Source organism: Ambystoma mexicanum, chromosome 4p (assembly GCF_040938575.1).
Source record: "Ambystoma mexicanum isolate Mex_15411 chromosome 4p, UKY_AmexF1_1, whole genome shotgun sequence".
In the NCBI taxonomy this organism is placed as follows: Eukaryota; Metazoa; Chordata; class Amphibia; order Caudata; family Ambystomatidae; genus Ambystoma; species Ambystoma mexicanum.
This window is the reverse complement of record NC_090927.1, coordinates 935,727,832-935,745,384: the sequence shown is the minus strand read 5'-3', so window position 1 is coordinate 935,745,384 and position 17,553 is coordinate 935,727,832.

Below are 17,553 nucleotides of genomic sequence, written 5' to 3'. Positions count from 1 at the left end.
GGGGGCCTGGTGGAGGGTGCCCCTGACTGTTGGGGGGTAGGGGGTGGTGGGAGACATGAGTGGGGGCCTGGTGGAGGCTGCCCCTGCACTGCTGGGGGGTGGGGGTGGTGGGCGACATGAGTGGGGGCTTGGTGGAGGGTGCCCCTGACTGCTGGGGGGTAGGGGGTGGTGGGAGACATGAGTGGGGGCCTGGTGGAGGCTGCCCCTGCACTGCTGGGGGGTGGGGATGGTGGTAGACATGGGTGGGGGCCTGGTGGAGATTTCCCCTGCACTGCTGGGGGGTGGGGGTGGTGGGAGACATGAGTGGGGGCCTGGTGGAGGCTGCCCCTGCACTGCTGGGGGGTGGGAGTGCAGGGGGACATGAGTGGGGCCCTGGTGGAGGCTGCCCCTGCACTGCTGGGGGGTGGGGTGGTGGGAGACATGATTGGGGGCCTGGTGGAGGGTGCCCCTGACTGCTGGGGGGTAGGGGGTGGTGGGAGACATGAGTGGGGGCCTGGTAGAGGCTGCCCCTGACTGCTGGGGGGTAGGGGGTGGTAGGAGACATGGGTGGGGGCCTGGTGGAGGCTGCCCCTGCACTGCTGGGGGGTGGGGGTGGTGGGAGACATGAGTGGGGGCCTGGTGGAGGCTACCCCTGGTGGCTGGGGGGTGGGGGTGGTGGTAGACATGAGTGGGGGCCTGGTGGAGGCTGCCCCTGCACTGCTGGGGGGTGGAGGTGGTGGGAGACATGAGTGGGGGCCTGGTGGAGGGTGCCCCTGGTGGCTGGGGGATGGGGGTGGTGGTAGACATGAGTGGGTGCCTGGTGGAGGCTGCCCCTGCACTGCTGGGGGGTGGGGGTGGTGGGAGACATGAGTGGGGGCCTGGTGGAGGGTGCCCCTGACTGCTGGGGGGTAGGGGATGGTGGGAGACATGGGTGGGGGCCTGGTGGCGGCTGCCCCTGCACTGCTGGGGGGTGGGGGTGGTGGGAGACATGAGTGGGGGCCTGGTGGAGGCTGCCCCTGCACTGCTGGGGGGGTGGGGGTGGTGAGAGACATGAGTGGGGGCCTGGTGGAGGCTGCCCCTGGTGGCTGGGGGGTGAGGGTGGTGGGAGACATGAGTTGGACATGAGTGGGGGCCTGGTGGAGGGTGCCCCTGACTGCTGGGGGTAGGGGGTGGTGGGAGACATGAGTGGGGGCCTGGTGGAGGCTGCCCCTGCACTGCTGAGGGGTGGGGGTGCAGGGGGACATGAGTGGGGGCCTGGTGGAGGCTGCCCCTGCACTGCTGGGGGGTGGGGTGGTGGTAGACATGGATGGGGGCCTGGTGGAGGCTGCCCCTGCACTGCTGCGGGGTGGGGGTGGTGGGAGACATGAGTGGAGGCCTGGTGGAGGCTGCCCCTGCACCGCTGGGGGGTGGGGGTGGTGGGAGACATGAGTGGGGGCCTGGTGGAGGGTGCCCCTGACTGTTGGGGGGTAGGGGGTGCTGGGAGACATGAGTGGGGGCCTGGTGGAGGCTGCCCTTGCACTGCTGGGGGGTGGGGGTGGTGGGCGACATGAGTGGGGGCCTGGTGGAGGGTGCCCCTGACTGCTGGGGGGTAGGGGGTGGTGGGAGACATGAGTGGGGGCCTGGTGGAGGCTGCCCCTGCACTGCTGGGGGGTGGGGATGGTGGTAGACATGGGTGGGGGCCTGGTGGAGATTGCCCCTGCACTGCTGGGGGGTGGGGGTGGTGGGAGACATGAGTGGGGGCCTGGTGGAGGCTGCCCCTGCGCTGCTGGGGGGTGGGAGTGCAGGGGGACATGAGTGGGGCCCTGGTGGAGGCTGCCCCTGCACTGCTGGGGGGTGGGGTGGTGGGAGACATGATTGGGGGCCTGGTGGAGGGTGCCCCTGACTGCTGGGGGGTAGGGGGTGGTGGGAGACATGAGTGGGGGCCTGGTAGAGGCTGCCCCTGACTGCTGGGGGGTAGCGGGTGGTAGGAGACATGGGTGCGGGCCTGGTGGAGGCTGCCCCTGCACTGCTGGGGGGTGGTGGGAGACATGAGTGGGGGTCTGGTGGAGGCTACCCCTGGTGGCTGGGGGGTGGGGGTGGTGGTAGACATGAGTGGGGGCCTGGTGGAGGCTGCCCCTGCACTGCTGGGGGGTGGAGGTGGTGGGAGACATGAGTGGGGTTCTGGTGGAGGGTGCCCCTGGTGGCTGGGGGGTGGGGGTGGTGGTAGACATGAGTGGGTGCATGGTGGAGGCTGCCCCTGCACTGCTGAGGGGTGGGGGTGGTGGGAGACATGAGTGGGGGCCTGGTGGAGGCTGCCCCTGCTGCCTGGGGTGTGGGTGTGGTGGTAGACATGGGTGAGGGCCTGGTGGAGGCTGCCCCTGCACTGCTGGGGGGTGGGGGTGATGGGAGACATGAGTGGGGGCCTGGTGGAGGGTGCCCCTGACTGCTGGGGGGTAGGGGGTGGTGGGAGACATGGGTGGGGGCCTGGTGGAGGCTGCCCCTGCACTGCTGGGGGGTGGGGGTGGTGGGAGACATGAGTGGGGGCCTGGTGGAGGCTGCCCCTGCACTGCTGGGGGGGTGGGGGTGGTGGGAGACATGACTGGGGGACTGGTGGAGGCTGCCCCTGGTGGCTGGGGGGTGAGGGTGGTGGGAGACATGAGTTGGACATGAGTGGGGGCCTGGTGGAGGGTGCCCCTGACTGCTGGGGGTAGGGGGTGGTGGGAGACATGAGTGGGGGCCTGGTGGAGGCTGCCCCTGCACTGCTGGGGGGTGGGGGCGCAGGGGGACATGAGTGGGGGCCTGGTGGAGGCTGCCCCTGCACTGCTGGGGGGTGGGGGTGGTGGGAGACATGAGTGGGGGCCTGGTGGAGGCTGCCCCTGCTGCACCGCTGGGGGGTGGGGGTGGTGGGAGACATGAGTGGGGGCCTGGTGGAGGGTGCCCCTGACTGCTGGGGGGTAGGGGGTGGTGGAAGACATGAGCGGGGGCCTGGTGGAGGCTGCCCCTGCACTGCTGGGGGGTGGGGGTGGTGGGCGACATGAGTGGGGGCCTGGTGGAGGGTGCCCCTGACTGCTGGGGGGTAGGGGGTGGTGGGAGACATGAGTGGGGGCCTGGTGGAGGCTGCCCCTGCACTGCTGGGGGGTGGGGGTGGTGGGAGACATGAGTTGGACATGAGTGGGGGCCTGGTGGAGGGTGCCCCTGACTGCTGGGGGTAGGGGGTGGCGGGAGACATGAGTGGGGGCCTAGTGGAGGCTGCCCCTGCACTGCTGGGGGGTGGGGGCGCAGGGGGACATGAGTGGGGGCCTGGTGGAGGCTGCCCCTGCACTGCTGGGGGGTGGGGGTGGTGGTAGACATGGGTGGGGGCCTGGTGGAGGCTGCCCCTGCACTGCTGGGGGGTGGGGGTGGTGGGAGACATGAGTGGGGTCCTGGTGGAGGCTGCCCCTGCACCGCTGGGGGGTGGGGGTGGTGGGAGACATGAGTGGGGGCCTGGTGGAGGGGGCCCCTGACTGTTGGGGGGTAGGGGGTGCTGGGAGACATGAGTGGGGGCCTGGTGGAGGCTGCCCTTGCACTGCTGGGGGGTGGGGGTGGTGGGCGACATGAGTGGGGGCCTGGTGGAGGGTGCCCCTGACTGCTGGGGGGTAGGGGGTGGTGGGAGACATGAGTGGGGGCCTGGTGGAGGCTGCCCCTGCACTGCTGGGGGGTGGGGATGGTGGTAGACATGGGTGGGGGCCTGGTGGAGATTGCCCCTGCACTGCTGGGGGGTGGGGGTGGTGGGAGACATGAGTGGGGGCCTGGTGGAGGCTGCCCCTGCGCTGCTGGGGGGTGGGAGTGCAGGGGGACATGAGTGGGGCCCTGGTGGAGGCTGCCCCTGCACTGCTGGGGGGTGGGGTGGTGGGAGACATGATTGGGGGCCTGGTGGAGGGTGCCCCTGACTGCTGGGGGGTAGGGGGTGGTGGGAGACATGAGTGGGGGCCTGGTAGAGGCTGCCCCTGACTGCTGGGGGGTAGCGGGTGGTAGGAGACATGGGTGCGGGCCTGGTGGAGGCTGCCCCTGCACTGCTGGGGGGTGGTGGGAGACATGAGTGGGGGTCTGGTGGAGGCTACCCCTGGTGGCTGGGGGGTGGGGGTGGTGGTAGACATGAGTGGGGTTCTGGTGGAGGGTGCCCCTGGTGGCTGGGGGGTGGGGGTGGTGGTAGACATGAGTGGGTGCATGGTGGAGGCTGCCCCTGCACTGCTGGGGGGTGGGGGTGGTGGGAGACATGAGTGGGGGCCTGGTGGAGGCTGCCCCTGCTGCCTGGGGTGTGGGTGTGGTGGTAGACATGGGTGAGGGCCTGGTGGAGGCTGCCCCTGCACTGCTGGGGGGTGGGGGTGATGGGAGACATGAGTGGGGGCCTGGTGGAGGGTGCCCCTGACTGCTGGGGGGTAGGGGGTGGTGGGAGACATGGGTGGGGGCCTGGTGGAGGCTGCCCCTGCACTGCTGGGGGGTGGAGGTGGTGGGAGACATGAGTGGGGTTCTGGTGGAGGGTGCCCCTGGTGGCTGGGGGGTGGGGGTGGTGGTAGACATGAGTGGGTGCATGCTGGAGGCTGCCCCTGCACTGCTGGGGGGTGGGGGTGGTGGGAGACATGAGTGGGGGCCTGGTGGAGGCTGCCCCTGCTGCCTGGGGTGTGGGTGTGGTGGTAGACATGTGTGAGGGCCTGGTGGAGGCTGCCCCTGCACTGCTGGGGGGTGGGGGTGATGGGAGACATGAGTGGGGGCCTGGTGGAGGGTGCCCCTGACTGCTGGGGGGTAGGGGGTGGTGGGAGACATGGGTGGGGGCCTGGTGGAGGCTGCCCCTGCACTGCTGGGGGGTGGGGGTGGTGGGAGACATGAGTGGGGGCCTGGTGGAGGCTGCCCCTGCACTGCTGGGGGGGTGGGGGTGGTGGGAGACATGACTGGGGGACTGGTGGAGGCTGCCCCTGGTGGCTGGGGGGTGAGGGTGGTGGGAGACATGAGTTGGACATGAGTGGGGGCCTGGTGGAGGGTGCCCCTGACTGCTGGGGGTAGGGGGTGGTGGGAGACATGAGTGGGGGCCTGGTGGAGGCTGCCCCTGCACTGCTGGGGGGTGGGGGCGCAGGGGGACATGAGTGGGGGCCTGGTGGAGGGTGCCCCTGACTGCTGGGGGGTAGGGGGTGGTGGGAGACATGGGTGGGGGCCTGGTGGAGGCTGCCCCTGCACTGCTGGGGGGTGGAGGTGGTGGGAGACATGAGTGGGGTTCTGGTGGAGGGTGCCCCTGGTGGCTGGGGGGTGGGGGTGGTGGTAGACATGAGTGGGTGCATGGTGGAGGCTGCCCCTGCACTGCTGGGGGGTGGGGGTGGTGGGAGACATGAGTGGGGGCCTGGTGGAGGCTGCCCCTGCTGCCTGGGGTGTGGGTGTGGTGGTAGACATGGGTGAGGGCCTGGTGGAGGCTGCCCCTGCACTGCTGGGGGGTGGGGGTGATGGGAGACATGAGTGGGGGCCTGGTGGAGGGTGCCCCTGACTGCTGGGGGGTAGGGGGTGGTGGGAGACATGGGTGGGGGCCTGGTGGAGGCTGCCCCTGCACTGCTGGGGGGTGGGGGTGGTGGGAGACATGAGTGGGGGCCTGGTGGAGGCTGCCCCTGCACTGCTGGGGGGGTGGGGGTGGTGGGAGACATGACTGGGGGACTGGTGGAGGCTGCCCCTGGTGGCTGGGGGGTGAGGGTGGTGGGAGACATGAGTTGGACATGAGTGGGGGCCTGGTGGAGGGTGCCCCTGACTGCTGGGGGTAGGGGGTGGTGGGAGACATGAGTGGGGGCCTGGTGGAGGCTGCCCCTGCACTGCTGGGGGGTGGGGGCGCAGGGGGACATGAGTGGGGGCCTGGTGGAGGCTGCCCCTGCACTGCTGGGGGGTGGGGGTGGTGGTAGACATGGGTGGGGGCCTGGTGGAGGCTGCCCCTGCACTGCTGGGGGGTGGGGGTGGTGGGAGACATGAGTGGGGGCCTGGTGGAGGCTGCCCCTGCTGCACCGCTGGGGGGTGGGGGTGGTGGGAGACATGAGTGGGGGCCTGGTGGAGGGTGCCCCTGACTGCTGGGGGGTAGGGGGTGGTGGAAGACATGAGTGGGGGCCTGGTGGAGGCTGCCCCTGCACTGCTGGGGGGTGGGGGTGTTGGGCGACATGAGTGGGGGCCTGGTGGAGGGTGCCCCTGACTGCTGGGGGGTAGGGGGTGGTGGGAGACATGAGTGGGGGCCTGGTGGAGGCTGCCCCTGCACTGCTGGGGGGTGGGGGTGGTGGGAGACATGAGTTGGACATGAGTGGGGGCCTGGTGGAGGGTGCCCCTGACTGCTGGGGGTAGGGGGTGGCGGGAGACATGAGTGGGGGCCTAGTGGAGGCTGCCCCTGCACTGCTGGGGGGTGGGGGCGCAGGGGGACATGAGTGGGGGCCTGGTGGAGGCTGCCCCTGCACTGCTGGGGGGTGGGGGTGGTGGTAGACATGGGTGGGGGCCTGGTGGAGGCTGCCCCTGCACTGCTGGGGGGTGGGGGTGGTGGGAGACATGAGTGGGGGCCTGGTGGAGGCTGCCCCTGCACCGCTGGGGGGTGGGGGTGGTGGGCGACATGAGTGGGGGCCTGGTGGAGGGTGCCCCTGACTGCTGGGGGGTAGGGGGTGGTGGGAGACATGAGTGGGGGCCTGGTGGAGGCTGCCCCTGCACTGCTGGGGGGTGGGGGTGGTGGTAGACATGGGTGGGGGCCTGGTGGAGATTGCCCCTGCACTGCTGGGGGGTGGGGGTGGTGGGAGACATGAGTGGGGGCCCGGTGGAGGCTGCCCCTGCACTGCTGGGGGGTGGGAGTGCAGGGGGACATGAGTGGGGCCCTGGTGGAGGCTGCCCCTGACTGCTGGGGGGTAGTGGGTGGTGGGAGACATGAGTGGGGGCCTGGTAGAGGCTGCCCCTGCACTGCTGGGGGGTGGGGGTGGTGGGAGACATGAGTGGGGGCCTGGTGGAGGGTGCCCCTGACTGCTGGGGGGTAGGGGGTGGTGGGAGACATGAGTGGGGGCCTGGTGGAGGCTGCCCCTGCACTGCTGGGGGGTGGGGGTGCAGGGGGACATGAGTGGGGGCCTGGTGGAGGCTGCCCCTGGTGGCTGGGGGGTGAGGGTGGTGGGAGACATGAGTTGGACATGAGTGGGGGCCTGGTGGAGGGTGCCCCTGACTGCTGGGGGGTAGGGGGTGGTGGTAGACATGAGTGGAGGCCTGGTGGAGGGTGCCCCTGACTGCTGGGAGGTAGGGGGGTGGTGGTAGACATGGGTTGGGGCCTGGTGGAGGCTGCCCCTGCACTGCTGGGGGGTGGGGGTGGTGGGAGACATGAGTGGAGGACTGGTGGAGGCTGCCCCTGGTGGCTGGGGGGTGGGGGTGGTGGTAGACATGGGTGGGGGCCTGGTGGAGGCTGCACCTGCACTGCTGGGGGGTAGGGGTGCAGTGGGACATGAGTGTGGGCCTGGTTGAGGCTGCCCCTGCACTGCTGGGGGCTGGGGGTGGTGGGAGACATGATTAGGGGCCTGGTGGAGGCTGCCCCTGCACTGCTGTGGGGTGGGGGTGGTGGGAGACATGAGTGGGGGCCTGGTGGAGGCTGCCCCTGGTGGCTGGGGGGTGGGGGTGGTGGTAGACATGGGTGGGGGCCTGGTGGAGGCTACCCCTGCACTGCTGGGGGGTGGGGGTGGTGGGAGACATGAGTGGGGGCCTGGTGGAGGCTGCCCCTGGTGGCTGGGGGGTGGGGGTGGTGGTAGACATGGGTGGGGGCCTGGTGGAGGCTGCCCCTGCACTGCTGGGGGGGTGGGGGTGCAGGGGGACATGAGTGGGGGCCTGGTGGAGGCTGCCCCTGCACTGCTGGGGGGTGGGGGTGGTGGGAGACATGCATTGTTGATTAGTAGTGCAAGGTGACATGTGGGTTGGCTGGGGGGCATGCCCATGGTGGATGGGCTGCCTGCGGGACATGAGCAGGCGTGCAGGGTAGTCCCCCGTGGTGTGGGCTGCCTGCAAGGGCCGTGGAGGTTATAGAGCGAACACCTGGGAGGACCCACACGGCCAATTCACGTGTAGTACTCCCCAGAACTCCTGAAATACACGTACCCTGCTGAAATCACGTGTGGAACTTCGCGCGCATCCCTGAAATACACGTACCCTGCTGAAATCGCGTGTGGAACTTCCCGCGCACCCCTGAAATACACGTACCCTGCTGAAATCGCGTGTGGAACTTCCCGCGCACCCCTGAAATACACGTACCCTGCTCGCATGGGGCCAATCGCATGTGGAACTTCCCGCACACCCCTGAAATACACGTACCCTGCTCGCACGGGGCCAATCGCGTGTGGAACTTCCTGCGCACCCCTGAAATACACGTACCCTGCTGAAATCGCATGTGGAACTTCCCGCGCACCCCTGGAATACACGTACCCTGCTCGAACGGGGCCAATCCCGTGTGGAACTTCCCGCGCACCCCTGTAATACACGTACCTTGCTGGAATCACATGTGATACTTCCCGCGCACCCCTGAAATACACGTACCCTGCTGAAATCGCGTGTGGAACTTCACGCGCACCCCTGTAATACACGTACCCTGCTGGAATCACGTGTGATACTTCCCGCGCACCCCTGAAATACACGTACCCTCCTGGAATTGCGTGTGATACTTCCCGCGCACCCCTGAAATACACGTACCCTGCTGATTTTGTGTGTGATACTTCCCGCACACCCCTGATGCACACATACAAAGGACAATCGCGTGTGGAACTTCCCGCGAACCACTGAAATATACGTTCCCTGCTTGGCGTTTGCTGTTTGCCAGCCCTGTGAACTGGTCCAGGGTTAGCGCAGCCCTTTGCGATTATTTGGGGATTTTGAAGGCTTTTCCTTGCGCGAGGGCGTTCTTGGAGGCGTAACTGGCGCTGCTGCAGGGTCGCTGCGCCACGCTGCGCCACGGCTGGATTTGGATGTGAAAATCCATGAATACGCTGTGCGCGGAAATCAATTTTAGCGCACGCGGCTGGCGCAGACATTCGCACGGGCACGCTGTACGCCCGTCGCGTGCGCCACTTTTGTGCGAATTTCTATGAATTACCCTGTAAGCACTTGTTCCTAGCACCTGGTGAACTGGAATGGCAGGTAAAATGCAATTCTGGGTGAAGCATAAATGGCATAGACACTTAACTTTGGGAAAATATCCCAAATACTATTATGCATATGTGTTGCCATTTGCAGAATTTTAGATATTATGTTTCTCCTGAAAACAGGAAAATGTTGCCAAAGGACAAAGCAACATTTCACAGAATTGGCGTGTTAACCAGCATATTCCTTGTGAAATATGGGATCTACCTATCTGATTTCTATGATGGTGACTATTGTAAATATGGAGTTTTGTTTCATAACTCATTTTTGGGAAACATAGGCTTGTGAGACAAAGGTAATCATAAAATGCACACACCTAAGGTGAGGTCACTTCTCTTGGACCAATCAGCCCAGGGGGAGGAGGAAACACCAAGAGCCTGGCCTATCACATTCAGTGGCTATGGTCAGGGTATTTCTAACAGATGGTAACATTCTCTGATGTCATTCTGGTTATATAAGGGATAGAGAGGGAGACGCAGTGATATTCAACATTCAAAATTCACCCTACAAAATTCCAAGACCCCAGATCCAGGCACAACCACCCATCCAGATCCACGCAGAACCACTTATCCAGAACCAGGCATACCCAATAATCCACAGAGAAAGAATGAAAGGCAACTGATCCCCTTTAGGAGACTCCAGTGACCAGACCATGCCCAGACCATCCAGGAGAGACCAGCTGTGCCAGTAACCAGATCTCTTGACCCCACTGCCCGTGACCAGATCCTAGACCCTGCTGTCCAGAGACCTTGCTGGCTGTCCAAATTGCCCAACTCAAGTGTACTTTGTAAGTATCACCCAGTACCCAAAAACTGTATATCCCGCTCTTTTACCTTGCATCCTGTTCAATCCTATTAAAATCCCATAAAAACCCTAGTCATTTTCAAAATTGCCAGTATCCTCTGTTCACCCTTTCCCTAGAAGAAAGTGTTTAGTCTACATCTTTTAGCATATTTCTTTTCTCTTTCCTTCAGTTACCTGTGTAAGTCCCTAGTATCATTTGGAATAAAGTCATTCATTCTCCATTGAAAATTCACGTTCATTATTGTTGCACTTTCGAAAGTAACAATTTAAGTGTTTTTACTAATTATAGCCTTTAAGTATAGATTCAGTCGAACTAATCATTGTGCTAACAAAACCGATTTTGGCTGTGTATTTTTTCCCTTTCCTTTAAAAATCTGAGTTGCATTTCTCATAATAAAACCCATACTATCATCCTATAAAGAGTCATCCCTCCCCCTCAGTAGCCTGTCTGTTCTGTGTCTTTCTTTCCCAATCCAAAAACCGATTTCCGATTTTGATTGCTAAGCCCATTTTCTTAGCTGTTTAAAGCATGTGTGAAATAAGAAATTGCAATTCTGCCACATGTGATTTCTGTTGCATTGTTTTCCTCCCAAAATAGATTTTATCACCTGTGTTCATGATGCTTTACTGCCCTGCTCAGTTGCCTGTCAGCTTTCTTGTCACTTTAGTGCAACCACACACATTTCTGTCCAAGCTATCCTTCCACAAGTGTAACTGATCCATAAGTAACCAGTAAAATCTGAGTATGCCATTTCGCTCATTTTGAGGGTTTTCATTTTTTGCATTCTTCTTTCTGACTCCTTGCCATTGCTTTCCATCCATACAGGATTTAGTTTGCAGGTGTTGGGGCAAGTGTTGCAGGGAGTGCATAACCTATTTGCCATCTGTGAGTGTGAAGAAAATTGATTTTGTTTCTATTTCTATTAAAGATTTAGGTAGATGATGTTAGAAAGTTAAATTCACTTTGCAATTGTATTGCCACCCCGTGGTGGTTGCTGCCCTACATTTTTCATTCGAATTCTAAAAATAAATAAATATTTTCTAATTACACACCAGCCTGGTTCATGGTCCATTGCGACACAGGGTATTTGTTAAGGTGGTATGAGGCGGATTGGGTGCCTATTCAAGCCAAGAATCCAGGAACCAAATAAAAATAAAAAAACGTGTTATAGTGTGCCACCTTCAGTGACAATGGAAGGAGTCCCTGTCTGGAGTGTGCCATGCCATAAAATCCATTACACTCTCCTTCAGGGCAGAGAATACATAGTTTGGCAGGAGACTGCTAGAGAGAGAAACCCACAATGGCAGATTAAGTGTTAATTATATTCCAGATTGTCCAATTGCAGGCTGGGTTTTCAGAATACCCTCATTGATATTCATGAGGTACATTTGCATATAATTATTCTAAATGTATGCATATTTTTCCCAATTAATATTAATAAGTGATATCCTGAAAACCCATCCGGATTCAGGCCCTTGAGGGCCGGAGTTGGACAACCAATGAGCAACTTCATGTTGCCTTTTTATCTTGGACTTGAATATTTTATTTTGTTTTGCTTTATATATTTGGCATTTTATAATGTGCCGCTTTTATACATGATACTTCAGAGTGCAATGGTATAATGGGGAGGGAGGCAGAAGAGAAAGGACAAGGTGAAAGAAAAAGGTAGACATGTGATGAAATAACAGAAGCACCTCATTGAATGAAGAGTCTTGTGTGAACCGTATATATTCCCATCCTAAAAAGAACATTTTATAGAGAAGGGGCCAAATCTGACCCTCATGCCCCCCGCATGACTCTCTAAATGAAGATAGAGAAACAATATATGTGCCTCACCCTTAGGCCCATCATCGCAGTCATCGATGTTTTGCAGGTGTGAAAAAAGGTACTCTCTTAGACAACTGTTCAGACCATGATTAATTGTTGATTTGGACGACATGGAATTGACATCGCTTGACCAGGTCGACTGACTGGAGAACCAGAAACCATTGACCTCATCACTGACATCACGATGTAGCCACGCTTAGACATGAATTATGTAGAGGAGCAGGTGAATGCCTCTTCAGGAAGTCCTGCCCCTATTTTGCTAATATGTTGGAAGCCGGAAATTGAGACATGCACAACACCAGTGATGATGCCTATTCCACAAAGATTCTTTAATGATTAAAAAAGGGCCCCTCCGTGGGTTCATGTCGTAGCAAAGGATGGTTTCACAGAAGACCCATCGACCTGTTGAGTCTAAAGTTTCAGACGATCGAACATCCTCCGCCATCTAGCCGGAAGATCTCTGGGTTTCCCGTGGAGAGCGGCCAAATAGAAATCTTGCAAGAAAATCAAGATGGTGGGAAGGGTTCCTCTTTAAGGAAATCCATCCTGGGTTCCACAGGCGCTTTGCGGACGGAAGGCGAACGTGTTCAGTTGGAGAAGAAAGTAGATACCGAAAGCTTCGAGCTAAACAAGAGAATGGTGAGAAGACTAAGGGGAATGGCAAACTGAGGGTACAGGGTTGTGGTAAATTAGAAAGTAATGGGAAGTAACGGAAAGTAATGAAAAAGTAACAGGAGTAACGGGAGATTATTTTTGTGTGACGAGAGAGATATAGCACCCAAGAGTCCTAACCCAATGGGGTTTTAGAAGAGATTGTCTCACATTCCAATTGAACTAACTTAGGCTATGCACAGAACAGGTCAGCATAAAGTGACAATCTAAACTCTGTGATTAGGGTATTGATTAGGGGCACAAGAGAAGGAGAGTGATCACCAAAGTTTGTATGTAAAAAGTCGACTTGTTTGTCTGTTTATGTATTTGTGTTGAATTAATTTGTCGCAGAGCAACACAAAAAGTTGTGTGAGAACTAAAACAAAGTTAAGAAGTTATATTGTCTATTTTAGGGAATGATTGGTACCAATCCAGAGGTAGGCAGAGATTATTGGAGCAATAGAGGGTCTGAGCAGAGATTGTTGGAGCGTGTTCATATTTGTTGTTTTCATAAGGTAGTTTTTAAACACTGGTAAGTATTGTCAGTCAATTGAGACTCGTCATAATGGGAGACATTACTCCTCTGAAGCATTTATCTAAGACATTGGCAAAGCACAAGCCCAAGCTCAAACACTATAGTGCGGAATGGGTGAAAGGAACGGCAGATAAGCTGGTCATGCCATGGCCCAAGGGGGATCATTGTTAAAAGCAGTATTGCAACACATGGCCACATACTTGCATGCTTTGTACACTGGTAAAACATTAGAGAAGAGGATAGCTATTGTAGAGCTTTGGAAGATGTACCAGGAAGAGAGGGAAGACCCACCACCTGAAAAGTGGATGCTTAACCAGTGCAGAGAAGAAGTTGTCAAGCCTTCTGCTCCCCTTACCCAACCTGAAGAAAAAGGTGATAGTATGCGAGACGCAGGATTGTATCCATTAAAGGAACTGAAATCGGCAACGGGGTATAGTAATCCGACATACAAACCACCTGCTTATAGCAGTGACGATAGTCCAGAGGAGACAAAGAGAAAAGAGACAATCTTTAAGATCTTGCAAAACAAAGAAGAGAAAAGTGAGAGATGGATGTATCCACAGACATAGAAAGAGAGGTTAAGAGACGGAAGGGAGAAAACGATATAGCTGACGAGGTAATGCTCATACAGAATGGATGGGAGACAGATATTGCTCAAACTAGATGGAAAATGTATCGAGGAAGTAAGGCAAAGGGAAGATCAGGACGAACAAGATAGAAAAGGCAGGGAACAAGAAAAGAGATTAAAGGAAGATAAAAGAAAGAACAGACAGAAGCGAGAACAAATGTATCACGAGGAGCAACAAAAGAAATATGAATGGGCAGAAGAACAAAGGAAGCATGACAACAGGCAGAGAGCAATAGAAGAATGGGATACGCAAGAAAGGAAGCACAGACATTAAGAGACAGAAGAATACAGAAATGGAACGAAGAGGAAGAAAGGACAGCAGGGGCAAGGGGAGAAGAAATAAGACAGGAAGATGAAAGCGTTAGATGGGAAGCAAGGAAGCGAAGAGAATTAGATGAAGAATTAGAACAAAAAAGGAGACAGCGGGAGAGCAATATTGACCACATTCAAAAGGATTAATGGAGCCAAGTCCAGCAATACAATGGGGCAGTATAGAGGAGTTGCTCCCATTACACGGAGCAAGGTAAGCAGGTAAGGTAAGGAGCATATAGAATAGCCTTAGACAAAAACTTTGATATAGGAAGCATCAGAGATAGGATTGCCAAAGCCTATCAAGAATTAAGTGAAGGGGGCAAATCGGGAAGCCAAGGAAATGGAGATCAAACACTGGCCTTCCAATCATGAAGCAAAGAGAATACTTCATTCAGCCTCGAGCATAGAGCCTTATAATTAAGCAGACTGACCTTAGATAAGGGTGAAGTGGACGAGAGTCACAATAGTTGGGGACTAGATATATCAGATGAGGAAAGGGAAACCTTCCATGGAGAAGAGGGAGGAGGTGCATGTGCCCCTGAGGGAAGCCTGCAGTCAGACAAGGAAGTAAGATGGTCCAATCTAGAGCAACCTAAGGATAGGACACGAGATCCCATAGCATATCCAGAGCATCCCAAAGGACGATCGTATAGTGAAAAGGGAGAATCACTGCCATATTTGAGCAGGTTGAGATCATTGCCACGGAGGAGACGGTGAGGAACCATTGTCCCTTCCATGGATAGACAGAAGATGGGAGCCGATTGTGGGTTAGTGTTTACACAGTTTCCCTTATTAGAAAAAGGTGGAGCAAGACCACAATATATTCCATGGTCACAGATGGATAAGGATAATTTAAGATGCAAACTCCCAAGTTTAACATTGGATGCGGGAAAATGGATTTATGAATTAGAAAAAAATGACAGGAGCAAATACTTTGGCAATAGGGGACATTAAAGGTCGTCTAGCAGCCACTATTGGGGAAAGAGCTAATGACATATGGAAGAGAGCAGGCTATTTAAGTGTGACAGCAAAGAACACAGTGCACGATGGAATGCTATTTAATAATTGTAGAGCAGATGTCTGGAGCGCTCTCAGAGTACAAATCCTGACACATCAGACATGGGTGCAATCCTGACACGTAAAATGAAAGAAGACAAGGATCCTCTTGCTTACATGCAGGACATTCAAGAGCGCTGGACTATTGAAATGTGTGAGCCCTGGAAAAAACTGTGGCATTATTTTACCACATTCTATGTCAAGGGTTGCCTGAGCAAGTACAGAGGCAAGTGAAAAGCAAGTGGGAATGGAAGCAAAGCCATGGGCTGAAATAGAGTTCACAATAGTGCATCACTGTCGAATGTTACAGGAGAAAAGCAAGAAGAAAGATGAGGCTAGGAAAGGGGAGGTATTGACAAGCGGAGAGGGGCTGGGAGCACAGCAAACAGTGGGTACATCTCAGGCGAATAACTAGTGCCCGATGGATAAAGGAGGCAATGGGTTTGCACCACGAGGTAGAGGAATGGGCTACAGAGGAAGCAGTGGATTACAAAACAATCAATGTGGGTTTCAGAATACACAGAATGAGAATCAGAATGTGCAAGAAGGGTTAAACCAAGGGGGACTAGTTAGAAGGGCTCCTCCTGTATGTTGGACTTGTGGGATGACCGAGCACATTGGGCACATATGTGGAAGTCAATAGTATGTACAGAATGGCCAATTCTCATGAGGGGGGACATCTTATCCCCCAGCATATAGCTCACAAGCTAAGGAAGGGTTTGCCCAAGATCAGACCCTGTATCAGATGCAGATGCCACAAATGCAACAGGCTCTGCAACCAGTGCAAATGAATCAACCGCAAGGGCAGTGGCAGCAGGCGCTTATGCAGATTCTGCAGAATGCAAACACAGGACAATTATTGACACCTAGAATAGGGGGTGTCACTGTGGTAGGAGGAAATCATTTCACGGGTACAGGGGTATGGATGTATCCACAATAGGACAGCTCACAGGGTGACTTGAAGTGTTCAGTACTATCAGTGACACCAGACTCTGTTTAGGAACCAAGGGTTGATGTACCGATAGGAGGCAAATCTTGTTTGTTTTTAGTAGACACTGGGACTACTTGTTCAAGTACACCAGGGGGAAAACATGCAATGTCAGGAATTGCCATGAATGCTCAAGGGTTCTCTAGAGCTACGAGTCAAGTTCCTTTTACCGATGAATTACTAATCTCTATAGGAGAGTGTGACAAGTCTGTTCCATTGTTGTATTCACAGCAGACACCATTTAACATGTTGATTTCTTTTACTGACGAAGGGATAGTGTGTTCCACTCCTGGAATACATTATATGAATGTGGGTGAATTTATATTGGCATTCCCAGGGCAAGTGGCTCTGCGAGGAGTTCCAATGGAGCCTGAGGTATTTATTTATGGGGTGAGCATTCTGTTGACATGGCTACCTGGCTTAGTGGGGAGGACTATGAGATACCTGGTGAATTTTTGTTTAGGCAACAGACACCCATGGACAAAAAGGGGGGACAGACCATCCCTATAGAATTAGATGCAGCCATAGTACGAGGGGAAATGGCAATGCTCGAAGGAATGGATAACAAGGGTAGGCCAGGGAGAACAGTGACAGCTATTGGACAAGGGTACAGGTTGACTGACGTTACTGACAATGACATCAGACGATGAAGTAGTGTTCTTTATGAACATTACATATTGGATTAGAATAGATAAAAGGGAGATCCCACAGTGAATGGCAATAATGCGACAGCATCCAGAATTTTTTTATGAAGACTTAGAAATGGTGCCAAGCTCCTTATGGACTACTGGCCCTTATGATGTAGGCCTATTGAAGGGGTTATGGGAAGTTAAGATAAAGTTGAAGCCAGGAGCAATTTTACCTCAAGCAAGGCAGTGCCCACTGTCTCGAGAGGCAGATGAGTGTATTTTCAAGTCTATTTCAGCACTGATGGAACAAGGCATCCTGGTGCCATCAGAAACATTGTGCAATCGTGTACCTTGTGAAAAAATCAAAGGGAGGGTCATGGAGATTTATACAAGATATGAGACCAATTAACCAGATCATAGAGGCAGAGTTTCCTTTAGTTCCTAATGCGGCGACAATACTATGCAGTATCCCAGTAGAAGCTTGATATTTCACGGTGATCGATTTGAAAAATTTGTTTTTCTCAATCCCGTTGCACAAGGACTCACAAGACTTGACTTTGCGTACCCCTTTATCGCTACTCTCGAATGGGTGGCCATGCTTTCTCTGTCTCAGCGGTACTGTTGTGGATTGGCCTTCCTTCCTTCATTAAACTCCTGCCTAATCATCTAACTTTTCAGAAGGCTCTGAAGACTCGCCTTTTCTGAAACTCTTGTCTCTGGTCCGGCTCTATTTCCTGTTTTTTGTGGTCCTGCTTCTCTCCAGCGCCAAGATGCCTCCGGGTGAACGTGTGCTATATAAATTACTGTTACATAACATAACATAACTTCATGTACATTCTGCCAAAATCATCTGAAACACACTTGTTTGCCTCAAGGGTACTGTGAGTCCCCATCGATCTTTAACTGAGTCCTTCAGATGGACCTCAGCAATATTTGAAGAGCGCTGTGATACAGTATGTAGATGAGATTTTGATTTGTAGCACCTCCGAACATGAGAGCAGACAAGACTTGATTCAGTTG